Here is a 17812-nt window from a genome sequence, read left to right on the forward strand (position 1 = left end):
TGTCACTTCCACTCATTGCTAAGTCTAGTCTTCTCTTGAGTTGCTATTCTGAGTATTCCCCTTGATTACCGATTGCCTGTTTTCAACCTCCTTGTGTACCTTCGATTCTCCCTGCCAGCCTGTTCGCCTCATTGTTGACCCTTGCTTACCTTATCGACCTCACCTTCGGATCCTCCTCGACATTGCCGTTTGCTGGTTTTGACACTCGCCTGTCCATGGACTCCTGTAACTCCGCACCTGGGTTCCTCTCGCCCGAACTGCTACGTTACAAGTGTACTGAATTAAGCAGCACTTCATCGTACTAAGTGTACTGCTCTTATTGATAACATTTTGGGTCCAGAGCGTCACAAAGAATAAGTAGCAGATATTGGTGACCACTATTATTCAATTGATGAAAGCACTGATAGATCACCCAGATGCTTTCTGTTGTCATTCGATGCCCAAGCTTAACAAAGCAAAGGATTGTTTCAACCTTTTTAAACTAATTCCAGTCACTGAGGCTGATGCTTCATCTCTGGTAGAGGTTGTTGTTTCGGCTCTTGAAGAAGATGGGCTAGATTTGCAGAAGTGTGTTTGGAATTGGAGTGGATGGGGTGAGTGTCATGGTTGGAGGCAACCATTCTGTGTACACTCTGCTCTAAGAGACGGTTCCTCATCTTGTGCTTAGGAAGTGCATCTGCCATTCCCTCAATTGGCAGCAAGGCATCTGAGGTGTTGCCAAGACATTTAGATTTCCTGGTGCGTGAAACCCACAATTGGTTTTCCCATAGTGGAAAAAGGAGAAACCATTACAACCAATTGCACACAGCCTTACAAGACTCAACCCCCAGAAAGTTGATTCAGCCATCACTGACCAGGTGGCTCAGTCAGGGAGGAAGTGTTGTCAAGATTTTGGACCAGTGGGATGCTCTCAAGATACATTTCAGTATAGCTAAGGATTCACAAAGATGCTACACGGCAAATCTCCTGAATGACATGACGGGTGACCCATATAATAAGCTGTTCCTGATCTTCCTCAAGTCAACTCTGTGATCTGAACAAGGTAAACCAGCTGTTTCAATTGGAGAGGGTTAGTCCTTCTAAGCTTTTCCTGCATCTGAATCTGTATTGTCGGCCAATACTGAGACAAACTGTTAATCCCAGTCACCTATAGAAGGTTTCCCCTTCATTACTCGTCAGCTTTGAATTTGAGAAGTACCTCATACCCACAGCAGCTATGTACCTGGGATATGATTTTACATGCTCAGCTGACACCCTTCCTAGCAAAGCTGCTGTTGAGACCGTGAAAGAAAAGTGCAAGACTATGCTGGTGAAGATGGCACCTGTTAACTCACTGGAAATAGAACAATAAATCTGATCCTGTAAATTGACCCTGTGAGTCTCTGTATCGCTCTGTGTCCGGCTTTACAGCGCTGTGAGGAGCCGAAAGAGACATGAGTGACACACGACATCCTTCTTACGTCACATCACGGAGGTCAAGCTTTGAAATGAGATTGTCCATATATGTGGGGAAGAAACTGGATTAAATAACAGAAATAAAGACAAGATAACAAAGATAACCTCAAGGCCTCAGTTCTCATTATTACCTACTTATTAGTTTCAATAATGTTTTTTACTTTTTAAAGTATGAATGAATGTACCAATTCTTGAAAGGAGTGTTCTTATTTGAATACTGCTTTTATAACTCAGTGGCATCCTAAAGAGTAAATGGGGTTTATCAAATTGAAGAATTGATTAAAGGCAACTCATTTTTTCAGAATAAGACACTGAATTTCAACTTTGCAACTGCTGGAACAGTTTTATAAGGACTGAGCTGCAGAGAAATCATTGGATTTCACACACGCCATGTTGCTGAAGTAAAATAAATATAAACCCTATAATCAGAATATTTACTTTGCTACTGGATGTCCTTCTGGATGCGGTGATTACAGGTTTGGGTGATTCTGATTTGCTCTGGTCATGAAAATTGTTTACTAGACTTTTCTTCCCCAGGTAAGTGACCTCATCATGCATCTTCTGTGAGCTTTAACAGTGTGAACCTGCTGCATGACTGGTATACAGGATGTCTGTGATGCAGCAGTGCCCTCTGGCGGACTGTAATGTTTTGTGAGCTGAATTGGGGCGCAAAATCTTCCATCAATGATTTAAAAATACCAAGAGGGACATGTTTTTCCAATTTAAATCTATTTTGAAAGGTGTTCCAAGCTGATAGGTCAGAGTACATGAAAGACCCTTTTCCAAAATCCATTCTAACATCTGGGACAGTTCGCAAAATGTGTTCCTGTGAACAGAGGCAGTATTCACCACATTTTTTTCAGAATAAAAATGCATAAATTAGAAGGTAGCAAACCCAGAATGGTTTTATAAATCAAAATACACCAGTGACTGAGTATGCAGGTGACTAGGGAAGGCCAGCCAACCCCAACAGATCAAGTGCAATGCTGTGTAAGTGTTTTGCAGTTTAAAATAAATCTCAGTGCTCCATGGCAAAGGGTATCAATTGATCTCAAACGCTCATTCATTTAAGCATTCATATATAAAATATCACCATAGTCCAGTATAGGCATAAAAGCAGCTGAAACAAGTCTCCTTTTAGCTTTAAAAGGAAAACAAGCCTTATTCCTAAAATAAAATCCCAACTTCTACTTTAGTTTTTTGCAAGTTGCTGTATATGCAATTTGAAAGAGAGGTCATCATCAATTAAAATGCCAAGATATTGATGTGAAGTTACTGCCTCAATCTCATTCCCCTGATAAGTAGTGATACATGGAAGATGTATCAGTGTAATCCTTGCTTTGGAGAACACCATTAATTTGGTTTTGTCTGCTTTGAGAACAAGCTTCAATTGACACAAGGTATGTTGAACAGCATTAAAAGCAGTTTGCAAATGGTAGAACAAATGCAGACTTCCATATCTAGTGGCACCTCTGTCCAGAGTGCACAGAATTAATCCGGCAGGTCTTGATACAAAATGTCCTGGACGCGCCCACCCTGAACGTCACCAGCGATTTGTAAGCCTTCGGCTTCTCCTCAGTGTTCACACAGGTGTCTCAATGAGCTAGGCATATACTCTACATGACCAAGAGTATGTGGACAGCCTTTCTAATGGGTGGATGTGGCTATTTCAGGTGTATAACATCAAGCACACAGCCATGCAATCTCGATAGACAGACAGTGGCAGTAGAGTGGGCTGTACTGAAGAGCTCAGTGACTTTCAATGTGGCACTGTCATAGGATGCCGTCTTTCCAACAAGTCAGTTCATCAAATGTCTGCCCTGCTAGAGCTGCCCAGGTCAACTGTAAGTGCTGTTATTGTGAAGTGGAAACGTCTAGGAGCAACAAAAGCTTAGCTGTGAAGTGGTCGGCCATACAAGATCACAGAAAGGACCGCCGAGGGCTGAAGCACATAGCGCGAAAAAATCATTTGTCCTCAGTTGCAGCAATCACTACAGAGTGCCAGACTGCCTCTGGAAGCAACGTCAGCACAAGAAGTGTTAGTCTGGAGCTTCATGAAATGGGTTTCCACGGCCGAGCAGCCGCACACAACTCACCATGTGCGATGCCCAGCGTCGGCTGGAGTGGTGTAAAGCGCGCCGCCATTGGACTCTGGAGCAGTGGGAACAGGTTCTCTGGTGATGAATCACGCTTCACCATGTGGCAGTCTGAAGGACGCATCTGGGTTTGGATGGCAGGAGAACACAACCTGCCCGAATGTATAGTGCCTGTTTCAGCATGACAATGCTGATTGGTTCGATACAGAGCAAGGTTGTCATTATTGGTTTAATCAACTGTCAGTAATGTACAACATCACCAACACTGCACTCTTATTGGCAGTTTGAATATTTACTGTTTGAATAGCTGAACCTATTAATGCCATGGACACAGACATAGAATTTGGTGTCTATCAGCACCATAAGGCGATTCATAACTAAGGGGATTGCCAGTGATTCCTACATTAGTACTCATTGCCTATCTATGATTTAATAACAATTAAAAACATAGGTCACATTTTGTAAATCGAGGCACAATGGACATTATTATTTATTATTACTGCTATTATTGTTTTGGAAAGGAAATCCATGTTAATATATATGTTATACATATACAAGGACTCAGAGGGAAATATCATACAAACTTAACAGGACATCAATAACACCAAGCATAGCAGCTATCGACTCCTTTTCAAACAACAAAGCACTGCCAAAGCTCAATAAAGAACAAGCAGATCAGTTAATTAACTGTCTCTTCACTATGGTTCCAGTACAACCTACAACTAATTGGTTGCAAAATTTAGATTAAATAATTACTAAATTTTACTGGAAGAATAAAAAACTCGGATTAAGTTAACCACACTACATAAAAGTAATCCACAAGGAGGTTTGGATGCACCAAATTTGTATCATTACTACCTGGCTATCCAACTACAATATATTATAAAATGGCTATTCTCAAATAAACAGGTCAATATAACCTCCTCGCAAACAGTGATTTGGAACAGAAGTTTGATATCAGTAAAGAACAATATCTCCAATATCTCCAATTAAAAAATCGAATCAAAAATTAATATAATCAATGGAAACAATGGAAATAATCGACAAATTAACCCTTTTCAAGAAACCATTATCAAAATAATATAATCTCTTATCCAAAAATGACTCATCAGTATCCCGTCCAATTGGCGGGAACAAGATGTAGCAATCCACACTGATACCAGCTTCTGCACACAAATCTGCAAGAATATATTCACAATGAGTAACAACACCCTCACACAACTGATACAATACAAAGTCATTCACAGAACGCACATTACCAGCACAAAATGTTTACAATGGGCTTCATAGAGTCTGATACTTGTTCACTCTGTACGCTGAACACCCCTGACAGTTACTTTCATGCCTTTTGGCTCCGTCCACCGACTCAACACGAAACCAAATTCAAACTCGATGAATTTTTGATACAAAGACTCAGACATAACAACTTTGAATTTAATGATGAATCTGGAAAATATTTGGCAAAGCAACTCAAGCAAAATCAAGACAAATCAACCATTCCAGTTATCAAGGACGCAGAGGGAAGTATCGTACAAACTCCACAGGACATCAATAACACCAAGCATAGCAGCTATCGACTCCTTTTCAAACAACATAGCACTGCCAAAGCTCAATAAAGAACAAGCAGATCAGTTGGATACACCTCTCATAGCAAACGATTTCGAAAAAGCAATCAACTCTATGTCAAACAATAAGGCTGCAGGAGGCGACGGCTACCCTATAGAATCTATGAACATTTCTGGCAAACAATCTCACCATTATTTACCAACATGGCATCTGAAATTAAACAATACTGAACGATTCCGCCACACATGAACACAGGCCTTATCTCAGTACTACTTAAACCAGACAAAGACCCAACACTGTGCTCTCGCTATCGCCCCCTGTCCTTAATAAATACAGATCTTAAGATTATTAGTAAAGCTCTAGACACTCGATTAGAATCTGTAACTCCGCTGCTTGTCCACCCCGACCAAACCAGCTCCATCAAAGGTAGACATTCCTCAAACAACATGCGTCGCCTATTCAGTTTAATGAATATAACAAAACAAAATGAATTAAAAACAATAATTGTATCATTAGATGCACAAAAAGCTTTTGACAGAGTGAACTGGACATTTCTATTGGCAACACTGAAAAATGTGGGTTTGGAGAATCCTTCATTCACTGGATGAAGACACTTTACACCTCACCAATGGCGTCGGCCATTACGAATGGAATTACATCACAAAGCTTCACATTTCATAGGGGAACCAGACAAGGATGTCCACTCTCTCCATCCCTCTTCGCTATATTTATTGAACCACTAGCTGCTGCAATAATAAAAAAATATAACATTTCTGGAATTCAAACTCTCAATACAAATCACAAGATCAGCCTCTATGTGGATGATATATTATTGTACCTTCAAAGTCCTGTAGAGTCAATACAAGAAGTTATTGAAGTCATAAACTCATTATCTGACATATCTGACTACTCTATAAACTGGACAAAATCTACACTCCTTCCTTTATGTGGAGACTCCTGCAATGCTGTGGCCCAAACGCCTGCTCTTCCAGTCACCACTGGCAATATCAAATACCATTGATATTATTACAGGGGCCTCAGTTATTATTACGATATTATACCATTATTCCATCTCAATTTCACTCCACTTATACAAATCATAGAAGATGACTTACCACTCACTATTATTGGCAGAATGACAACAGTTAAACTAAGCTAAGTATCTCATCACTGTGGACCTATACAACCTTCAACCAATTGGTTACACAAATTAGATTCAATAATTACTACATTATACCTACAAGAATAAAAAAACCTTGGATTAAGTTAACCACACTACATGAAAGTAAACTACAAGGAGGTCTGGATGCACCAAATTTGTATGATTACTACCAGGCTAACCATCTACAATATATTACAAAATGGCTATTCTCAAACAAACAGATCAATCCGTGGATAGAAATTGAACATTTTGTATAAAAGAAATTTCAATTAACGCCGTACCTTTCATAAGCCCAACTGTTAAATGTCATAACTGCAATCTGTAATCTCCACAACCCTGACAGCTTGGTGGAAAGCTAACAAAATCACTCATTCTACCATGACACCCTGCAAATTCACCCCAATATGGTCTAATCCTGAATAATAAAACGCCAATAGTCTTCCGAATTTGGAAAAGGAAAGGTATCACACATTTACATCATATATTTGAAAATAATAACCTCCTCACATTCAGTAATTTGGAACAGAATTTTGGTATCGGTAAAGAACACTATCTCCAATATCTCCAAATATAAAATACTATCAAATCAAAAATTAATATAATCAATAACAATCTACAACCCACCCTTTTATGGAAACAATCGACAAATTAACCCTCTCAATTTATCAAAATTATATAATCTCTTATCCCAAAATGACTCATCAGTATCCCGTCCAATTGGCGGGAACAAGTTGTAGCAATCCACACTGATACCAGCTTCTGCACACAAATCTGCAAGAATATATTCACAATGAGTAACAACACCCTCACACAACTGATACAATACAAAGTCATTCACAGAACGCACATTACCAGCACAAAATGTTTACAATGGGCTTCATAGAGTCTGATACTTGTTCACTCTGTACGCTGAACACCCCAGACAGTTACTTTCATGCCTATTGGCTCCGTCCACCGACTCAACACTGCTCACAAGAAGTGATAAACAAAACAGCATCCCGCTCTCTCCATCCACACTCAACCTGCCTGAACAAAACCCAACTCAAGTTCTCATAGCGTTAACTATTGCCAAGAAGACTATACTCCTGAACTGGAAAAGCAGACACAAACTTAGCATCACACAATGGCTAAACCTTAGGACATGAGTGATACATCTCAACCGGTCTCTGATATGCGCATAATTATGTTTATATCTTAGTTTGTCGACGTGTCATCGGTCCGTCTGTCTGTCTGCCTGTCTAATTGTCCACCAGTTGATTTAATTGTGTTTTTATTCTGTTGGTTGTTTGTCTGGCCGTCTGTCTCCTGGCCACAGACGGTCTTGGATGGGTAGGGAAGGGTAGTAGGGGAGGGTGGGGTCAGAGGGGTTATTGGGGGGTAGGGAGGGGCCTGGAGTTTGTGATGGCCAATCAAGAAAGTTGATTTTGAAAACAATGACAGATTGTTGATGAGCGTAACTTGTCAGTGTCCTTGGCCAGCGTATGTCCCATTCACTCCACTGCAGATTAAACACAGAGAATTTATGATTCTGTGTCTTAAAGTCATGTGGGCCTGTATGCAGATCGTGCAAACTCCATTCTGCCCAATGAATCTGACTGCGCTTGGGAGTCTACTGTCACCTGTTCTGGACATCCTGGAACATCCAAAATAGGGGCCTATATCCATTGTGTTACACTAGCCTGTTAATATGAATGAACTCCTACATTCATATACTGCACTTTTTTTCTCCGGTTCCTGCAATTACACAAATAAGTATTCCAGCGCTGTAATGGATGTTTAAGTGGCTTAATGAATTAATTCAGTATGCAAGAGGAAAAAGGACACGACAAGAAAGGGCAGCTTTTACTACCCTCCTCTGTTACTACATACTTATATATTTGGGGGAGGATGGGAGGACAAAGATAAATCATGTGATTCCAACCATTTTGAATTAAATAATTAATTAATACATGCAACTAATACAACGTTCTTTTTGGAAAATGCTGGATGTCATCCCTTAGTATAAAATAGTATACATTGATGATAATGAATCAATCATTCTCATTCTTTATGTATTTTAATTGTTTATTTAAAAGAAATCTGCAGCCTAATGGCATTAAGATTAAGACTGCTATAGCTTCTCTGCATATCAGACAGTGTGTTGTTTTTGTGGAGCCACACCCACTCCTGCTTCTGTAACACTGTGACTCTCGCTGTGAGGACGTCTGAGTCGGATACTGTGATGCATCCTATAAATAAAAGTTGTTTCTTACATTTATAGATGTCAAGAAAGGGAAAAAAGAAGATACAATTAAAAGCAAGTAAAAGATAAAATATATATATACATATATTTTGAAAGTGTCCTGCTGTATGTTTTTACTCCCCATTCTGATAAACATTAAAAAACAAATCAAGTAAAGCAATCTAGAATATTATGTACTGACTTCTGTTGTACAGAGCAGAGAGTGAACTCAACTCAGTTCATGCAGCTGCGACAGGAACAGTGTAAATCTTTTGACATGGCAGCCGTTAGATGGATTATAACACATTGGTCAATTTCTACACATCACTAACTACACAGTGGCTTTGCACCCCCACTCTCCGCAGTGAGGCAGACTCTGATACACAGTTGTAAGCATTTGAAAAAACACCAGTCTCAGCAATAATGTATGTTTTTTAATCATTATTATTGTTTCTCAGGAGAATGAAAGACAGTGTATATCTGTTTGCCATCACGGTCATCGTTTGTGAGTATTCATATTTTGTTAATCAGTACTACAGATGTTTCATATTTCTATGAATATTTTAAACACATTTTTAGCAAATGTTCAATTTACAATCTTTCTTGACAAGTGCGTTGCAAGGGTCGGCCTGGTCTGGAAATTCTAAATATCATTTTTCATTTTCTTTCCATCTCCAAAGACGCTGCAGCGGTTGAAGAGAAATGGAGTACAATAGGTACGTATATTTTCAGAACACTACTTATAATTATAACAGAAATAAATATTACATTTCAAACTTGAAACTGAACATTAAAAAATCGAATTCCGTCACAAAGGTATTCATGAGTATTCATGAGGCAAGAGATGAAGCTGAATGTCAAATGTGAGTGTGGCTCCCTCTGTGGACATTAAGAGCAGTAATTACATTCGAATGCCTGAGTGCCGGCTACAGTCAGCTGTGTGGCATCTCGGTTTATTGTGACTGATGCCACCTGTGCAGACGCGGTTTATTTATTTGCGTTTGTGGGTTTTTGGTCGCATTCTGGTGATTCTGTGTCTTTGTTCTTGTTTCCGGGGACCTCAGATGGATTTCAGTCCTCCAGAACAATAAGGAAGAGGCTCTAAACAACGCCTTCAAGGGGAACCAACATATAGGAGAGAACAGCATCGTCCAGGAACTGACCAAAGAAATCATTGCGGAAGTGATGAGGATGACTGGGAACGATGTGTGCTGTGACTGCGGGGCGCAGAGTGAGTCGCTGAGGGTGGTGGGGGACGGAAGACTTTTTTTAACGTTAAGTAAGCTTTAACATTGAAAAGAATGATGACTTGTGTGTTTTTCAAGATTGCAGAGTCAGGTTGTTACACACTTCCAAAATCTTTCAAGATGCAGGGTACATGGATTTTAAACTTTAACAAATACTGTACCTCTCTGCACCCTGCCAAATTATACTCCGGGGTGTTTGTATTCGGTTATACCCAAGATCAACGTTTCAGTCTGTGAGAGATCTTAATCAGGAGCTGAGTTGTCACTGTAACAAATTGGAGGAGCCTGGCAATCAAACCTCTGATTTCACACTGAAGAACCAGTATAAGAGTTTTGTAGTAACTGCATAATGTTTTATATTAATACTAGCATTAGAAATAATAGCATATAATAATGTAATCATGAATTGTTACGGTTCCACATTTTTTATTTCTTATTTTACAAAGACTAAATCTACACTCACCTAAAGGATTATTAGGAACACCATACTAATACTGTGTTTGACCCCCTTTCGCCTTCAGAACTGCCTTAATTCTACGTGGCATTGATTCAACAAGGTGCTGAAAGCATTCTTTAGAAATGTTGGCCCATATTGATAGGATAGCATCTTGCAGTTGATGGAGATTTGTGGGATGCACATCCAGGGCACGAAGCTCCCGTTCCACCACATCCCAAAGATGCTCTATTGGGTTGAGATCTGGTGACTGTGGGGGCCAGTTTAGTACAGTGAACTCATTGTCATGTTCAAGAAACCAATTTGAAATGATTCGACCTTTGTGACATGCTGGAAGTAGCCATCAGAGGATGGGTACATGGTGGTCGTAAAGGGATGGACATGGTCAGAAACAATGCTCAGGTAGGCCGTGGCATTTAAACGATGCCCAGTTGGCACTAAGGGGCCTAATGTGTGCCAAGAAAACATCCCCCACACCATTACACCACCACCACCAGCCTGCACAGTGGTAACAAGGCATGATGGATCCATGTTCTCATTCTGTTTACGCCAAATTCTGACTCTACCATCTGAATGTCTCAACAGAAATCGAGACTCATCAGACCAGGCAACATTTTTCCAGTCTTCAACTGTCCAATTTTGGTGAGCTTGTGCAAATTGTAGCCTCTTTTTCCTATTTGTAGTGGAGATGAGTGGTACCCGGTGGGGTCTTCTGCTGTTGTAGCCCATCCGCCTCAAGGTTGTACGTGTTGTGGCTTCACAAATGCTTTGCTGCATACCTCGGTTGTAACGAGTGGTTATTTCAGTCAAAGTTGCTCTTCTATCAGCTTGAATCAGTCGGCCCATTCTCCTCTGACCTCTAGCATCAACAAGGCATTTTCGCCCACAGGACTGCCGCATACTGGATGTTTTTCCCTTTTCACACCATTCTTTGTAAACCCTAGAAATGGTTGTGCGTGAAAATCCCAGTAACTGAGCAGATTGTGAAATACTCAGAGCGGCCCGTCTGGCACCAACAACCATGCCACGCTCAAAATTGCTTAAATCACCTTTCTTTCCCATTCAGACATTCAGTTTGGAGTTCAGGAGATTGTCTTGACCAGGACCACACCCCTAAATGCATTGAAGCAACTGCCATGTGATTGGTTGGTTAGATAATTGCATTAATGAGAAATTGAACAGGTGTTCCTAATAATCCTTTAGGTGAGTGTAGACCGCTCCTCCCACACAACTGATTTTCAGCGTTGGAAACCCTGGTCTTTTTCAGATCCCACGTGGCTGTCCACCAATCTTGGAATCGTGACGTGTATCGAATGCTCTGGAATCCACAGAGAACTCGGCGTGCACTACTCCCGAATACAGTCCCTCACCCTGGATGACTTGGGAACATCTGAGCTCTTGGTAATGTAGACGAGTGCTACTGCAAATGACATCACAAGCACACATGCGACATTTACTTTTTTCTCCAAATGTGTGAAGTCTCTCTTTTCAGAAACTCTTTCATTTTCCATTTGATGAGCTGATTTAAGTGCTTGTGGGCGCATAGTGAGAATTGCTGTCCTGCTTCTGTCGGTTGCAGCTGGCCAGGAACGTCGGGATCGCTGGCTTCAATGAGATCATGGAAGCCAATCTGTGTGCGGAGGACCAGGTCAAACCTGGCCCCGCCAGTGACATGTAAGTGTAAGACCCTCTGAGGTTTTGACCGTGATGTTCAGATCAAGACTCATTTCATGCTTGGGTTGAAGGATTTAATACATGGGAAACACTATAGAAAATCTATACTTTTTGTTTTTAATTTGCCAGACGTACGTGTTTTAAAAGGGAGTATCTGTTCTGTCCTCCAGGCAGGCACGAAAGGACTACATCACGGCCAAGTACATCGAGAAGAAATTTTCGAGGAAGAAGTGCGTCGACAGTGCTGCCAAGCTGCAGAGTCTGTGTGAAGCCGTGAAGGCCAGGGATATCTTGTCTCTGATTCAGCTGTATGCAGACGGCGTGGCTCTGATGGAGCCCATTCCACTGGCACACGGACACGTAAGCCCCTGTTCACGAAGAGCCCGGCCAATCTTTCTTTCCTAATTTGTCTGTCATTTGCTTCTTTAGTAGCTAAAGCCCATTTCCAAGGCAAGCTGTGTGCATTATGGTGACAAAGAAACTGGTTTCTTCCTGTTGGGTGCACAGTAATACTCTAAACAGTTTCTCTACAAGGAGGTGTACTTCATCCTAGAAAGGCTGTCAGCTGTTGAGCCACTATTTATGAATGTGCAGCCAAACTCAAACTCAACTCACTGGGAGTGTTTCTGCACAATGCATATCAATTGGATTGACCAGCCCAGTTGTGTCCTTGCTGTTGACTTTGACCTCCAACCCATGTGTCTCTTTGATTCCCTCCTCCAGAAGCAGGGCGAGACCGCACTTCACCTGGCCGTCCAACTGGTGGACCGGACGTCTCTCCACATTGTGGACTTCTTGACCCAGAACAGGCAAGCAGTTTTGAAACTAACCCTAATAATAAACAGACATATAAAGAAATAATATTAATAACATTATCTTGAACGTATTCAAAGAAATCTGCAATCTGCTTACATGAGAACGAATACCTCAAATATTCAGTTCATCATGACGTAGCACTGAATCGTCACTGTGAGAAAAAGCTGTTCTCTCCAGTCAAAGCTGCTCTTGCTCACCACAGCCTGGACGTTTGTTTCACAGTGGCAATCTGGATAAGCAGACCACGAAAGGCAGCACTGCCCTGCACTACTGCTGCCTAACGGACAACGTGGAGTGCCTCAAACTGCTGCTGAGAGGGAAGGTGTCCATTGACATTGGTAAGGCAGCAATGTAGGGAGAGGAGTGAGTGATCTTGTTCCCAGAGTCATTGCAGTACCTTCTGAATTGTGTAAAAGGCCGTGTCTGTGAAAGAAGGTAGACGTGGGTTGCCAGACTTGTGTATTGATGGCCTCGTCACCCTTTCTAATCGTTTCAAATAAACTTTTAACCAAGAAAGGAATTATGTTGTCTTTGAAATAACCAGTTTTCCAGACTGTGTGTTAAATAAAATGGTCTTTATCTGGGAAGTCCAACGCTCGCGTCCACGTGGAGTATGAGTGGAGGTTACACCACGAGGATCTGGATGAGAGCGACAGAGACGTGGAGGAGAAGGTGAGTGTGTCCCACTGTGCTTGTGTCACTCAGGAAAAGTGAGTTAAGCAGGTCCTCAATGCCAGACCCCAATATTTCACTTTTGGAATTAAACCATAAGCCAGAGACAATAGCAAGGACTATTTCAAGCTCAACAATGAAACCACAACTATATCCCACAAGTGGAGAATTTAAATCAATCCCTGAACCCAGAATCTTGGTCAGGTAATCAATGTTTCGGTGCCCTTCATGGTAAATGCCCGCACTAAAGAAGTCTCCCTTTTGTCCTGGTTTTTAGCTGGATAAGTTTCCCTTCACAGTTCTGCAAACGTGTAGAGTTTAATGCAGTTTATAACCTGTGCTGCTTAAACAGAGCATTATAAACAAATATACATATAACTAAATATACACTGTGTGGCCACTGTATTTATTATTGATCACATTAACCCTTGCGATACGATTGATCCTTCAGAATGGGTGAGTGAGAGAGTGTGAGGCTGGCCTTTGAATTCACACAATCTTATTGTCACTCGTGTACAGGTTTGTATTTGCTTTGGTTTGTCCTCGTCCCCCTACAGAAACCAAAGCCCAAGAGAGTGCAAGCCATTTACAACTGCGTGGCGGACAAGCCTGATGAGCTGACTTTCTCTGGTGGGGACAATGTACACAATAACTAACAGTCTGGCTGTGAAGATAGTGTTTTGGTTGAGATTTTGGTGTGAAGTTGAGCACGTATGTAAATGCACAGTATTGTTCATATATATTATTTCGTTCTAATGAAAGGAAAGTGTTTAAAAGGTCGTTGTCAGGCTCTGCTAGTCCAGACCTCCTCTCAGAATTGAACACGCCCCTGCTGTTGGTCCATTCCTCCCACAGGGTGGAGGTAAAGAAATGAAATGATGTGTCCTTCAGTCACTCCACTGGCTGTGAGTGTTGATGGTGCCCTGTCTCTTGTTGTTACAGTTGGGGCACATTGAAGGAGAGCCGGTGAGAAGAGGAGCTTCCCTGTGACGATCGCACATTTCATTGTGGACTGATAAATAATATAAATCCATAGATAAGATATAACATCTGCCCATCAGGAATTAAACCCATGTTTTTTGAAGACCTCTTTAAAGTCGCCTACAGCCACCGCAGCCAATTGTCCTGATTAGTTACATATGGCTGAATTATTGGAGTTATAATCTCAAATGCAATTGAACTTATATATTAAGAATAATACTTAATAAAAACATAATAAATAATACAAAATGTGTGTGTGGTTGTGTGTATACAGATATTTGTATAGCCTAACTGTAATGTATGTGTTCCATGGCTCAACAATCAGTGAATGCACTCATGGTTACAAATGCTCAAATGGAGAACGTATGACAGGGACGCATTGACTGCTGCCGTTGCAACCGTCCTGTTGACACAAGCCCAGTCCCCGTTACAGTAACTCATAATAATGAGATACTAAGTCATAATAATGAGATACTAAGTCATAATGAGATAGCAAATTCAATAAAATGGGCAAATGTTTTCTTTTTTTCGTGGCGGAAATGGGCTTCCATCAAGGGGAGTCGGAAAATACTGCAAAATAAATCTGTTGTTAAAAGAGCATTTTATGTCATGAATTTGATTTTTAACTCACTGGAAATGCAACCATAATTCTGATCCTGTAAACTGATCTACATTGGCTTATCCATGTTTAAATGTGAGAGAATTGTAGTCTTTGAGAACTGCTGCACTTTGTGACGAGTACAGAAGAGGAGCCGTGTTTGAGGCACTAAGGCCGCTGTAGCCCCAGACCCTGTGAGTCTCTGTATGAGAGGATCAGTTTGCTGTGTGGGAGTCAGATGCTGTTCAGTGTAGTGTGGCCCTCAGCGCTTTTCAACGTTTCGATTTTGAATTAATATTTTAACGTTTAAATGGCCTGTCACTTGACTACAGTTTCATGACAAGTCTGAAGTGTCAGTGCAGGTCAGACGCACAGTCCGTCCCTCTGTAGGATGATGTACTATGTAGCGGATGTTTTAAACAGGGCTGGTTCTGTTCTGCAAAACCCCTGATTCTTGAATTTCCTTACTTGCAGCTGTCTCTGTCCCTGGCGTGTCCCTGTGTCCTGCTCCTGTGTTTGGGTGAGTTCTGATTTTATAAGAAACTTGAACAAGGACTTGTGTTTCAGTCGAAGTTCAGCGATTATGTCTCTAACTGCACCCTTGCAGTGTGTGGTCACTGTATAGAAATCGTGTGTGTTAGGGCTCAGTATCACTGTGGGGGTGATCTTCATTGCTGTAGTCAGACAGGCAGGCACACAACTGTTTTTAGCAAAAGTAGCACTTCCCCTGTTAGTTTCCTTGGACACACAGTCCTCTTAGAATATGGAAAATATTAAAATCTGTAATTTCTCTCCCCAGCCGTGTCCAGTGCCGTGTCTGTGACTCTGGCCTGTGATGCATCAGCCCACAGAGACACAGAGCAGGTGTACTGGAAGACTCCAGACAGGCCGGTGTGTGAGTCCAGCTCTGGGACATGTCACCCTGCAGCAGGCTTTGAGGGCAGAGTGTAGTTTGCAGGAGCTGTGGAGACGGGCGACTTCTCCCTGACCATTCACGACATCCAGCTCTCTGATGACAGCCTGTACGAGTGTTTCAGGGTCAGTGGAGCAGGGCAGAGCATGTACCTTGGGGAAGTGCTTGTCAGTGTCTTGAGTAAGTACGTTTTCATTACATTTTCATTAAGTACATCTTGGCTGACAAACTTATATCATTTCAATATATTACATTATTTGTACATACATTTCACATGTTTATTACATTTGTATAACTTTTTGCCACTGTTTCCTAATACCCTCCACCTCAAGTCTCAGGCCTGTAGATAGTTGCTCACACAAACTGTGGTGTCCCGGCTCTGTCTCTGTCTGATGTCCAGTGCTCCCCCTGTCCTCTCTCTGCAGGCCGTAAGGAGAGCACCTCTCTCTCCTATGGGCAGCCCCTGACCCTCGGCCTGTACAGCGGGGCACCTGTGACAGTGCGATTTAACCCTGAGGGCGCTGGCACCTCTCTGCCAGTGTGTGCTGTAGAGGGCGGTACCGTGACCCCTGACCCTGCCTATGGGCCCCAAGTCTCAGGGCAGCAGCAGGAGGTCGCACTGTCCGCACTGACCTTCACTGACCAGGGCTCCTACACAGTGCTGGACTCCCAGAGCAGACAGACCATCAGCACTGTGGCCATCACTGTGAGAGGTAGGACAGGGGCCGGGTTTGTCTGTTCTTAACTAAGCCCTGTGGGATTGAACCCACAACCCTTTACTGAGGGGTCCAGAGCACTGACCGCTACTCTGCACTGCTGTCCGGTCCTGTAGAAAGGACATGTCTGACCCACACTGCACTCTGTTATGCATTCATTCTGTTAGTCTGCTGTATTGGCTGGACACGCAAAGACAAAAACGCCAAAATTATCTGAATTTCAGTTCAGTTGTCGTATGATATCATAATATTGATAATTCTTACAAAGGATGCATGTTTCGTATCCACATGGAACTGTGGTAGTTTTTGTGCTTTCATTCCATTATGTAGTCTACTGAACTGGCTGGACAGTTATGACTGGCACAGTCTATCTTCCTCTCACACACTCTCACAGGGCTGTTCCTCACTCAGGACAGTAGCCTCCTATCAGCAGCTCTGTCACACTCCCTATGGAGAGAGAGCTGTGGCCCTGCCAGCACAGTGAGGACGTCACTGCTGAGTGAGCATCCTTCCTTTGCGCTAACTGTCCCATCTCTGTTCCTCTCAGCTCACAGTGACTCCCTCAGCCTGCAGTCTGGATCCTCCCTCTCCCTCCCCCTCTTCACTGCAGAGCCCGTGGATGTGCTGTTTGCGCTGTCAGGAGAGAGAGCCTCTGTCTCGGTGTGCGCTGTGGAGAGGGGTGCAGCGAGCCGCCCCGGCCCCGGGTACGAGCACAGAGTGTCAGTGCAGAGCGGCTCTCTGACACTGCGCTCACTCACAGCAGCTGACCAGGGCCAGTACACAGTGAGGGAGTCCAGCACCGACCGCACCATCAGCACCGTCTCCGTGTCTGTTCTGGGTAAGTCAGGGCAGGGGTCCCTCTGTTGTACTTGTAATCACAGGGATATTGATCGTCTGCTTTGTCACACACGGATGTGATGAGAGGAAGTGTGTGGCTCATTAATGTTGAACTGTGTTTTGTGTTTCTCCCTGATCAGACCACCCCCAGGACAAAACTGCTGTCATCGCTGTGTCGGTGTCCCTCGCCTTCGCGCTCCTGCTGGCTGTGGCTGCTGGGGTCGTGTGGAGGAAGCGGAGGGGATCTGAGGGGGAAGCAGACGGGGACACCTGGGCCCAATGGCACCGGCAGCCATGCTGACGCCCCTGAGCAGCAGGATGTGGAGCTTGGCCCATCTGGAGAGACAACACAGCCTCTACTCAACTAACACTGCCCTGAGGAGAGAAGAGAGGACTGCCACTGC

Source organism: Amia ocellicauda, chromosome 1 (genome assembly GCF_036373705.1).
Source record: "Amia ocellicauda isolate fAmiCal2 chromosome 1, fAmiCal2.hap1, whole genome shotgun sequence".
In the NCBI taxonomy this organism is placed as follows: Eukaryota; Metazoa; Chordata; class Actinopteri; order Amiiformes; family Amiidae; genus Amia; species Amia ocellicauda.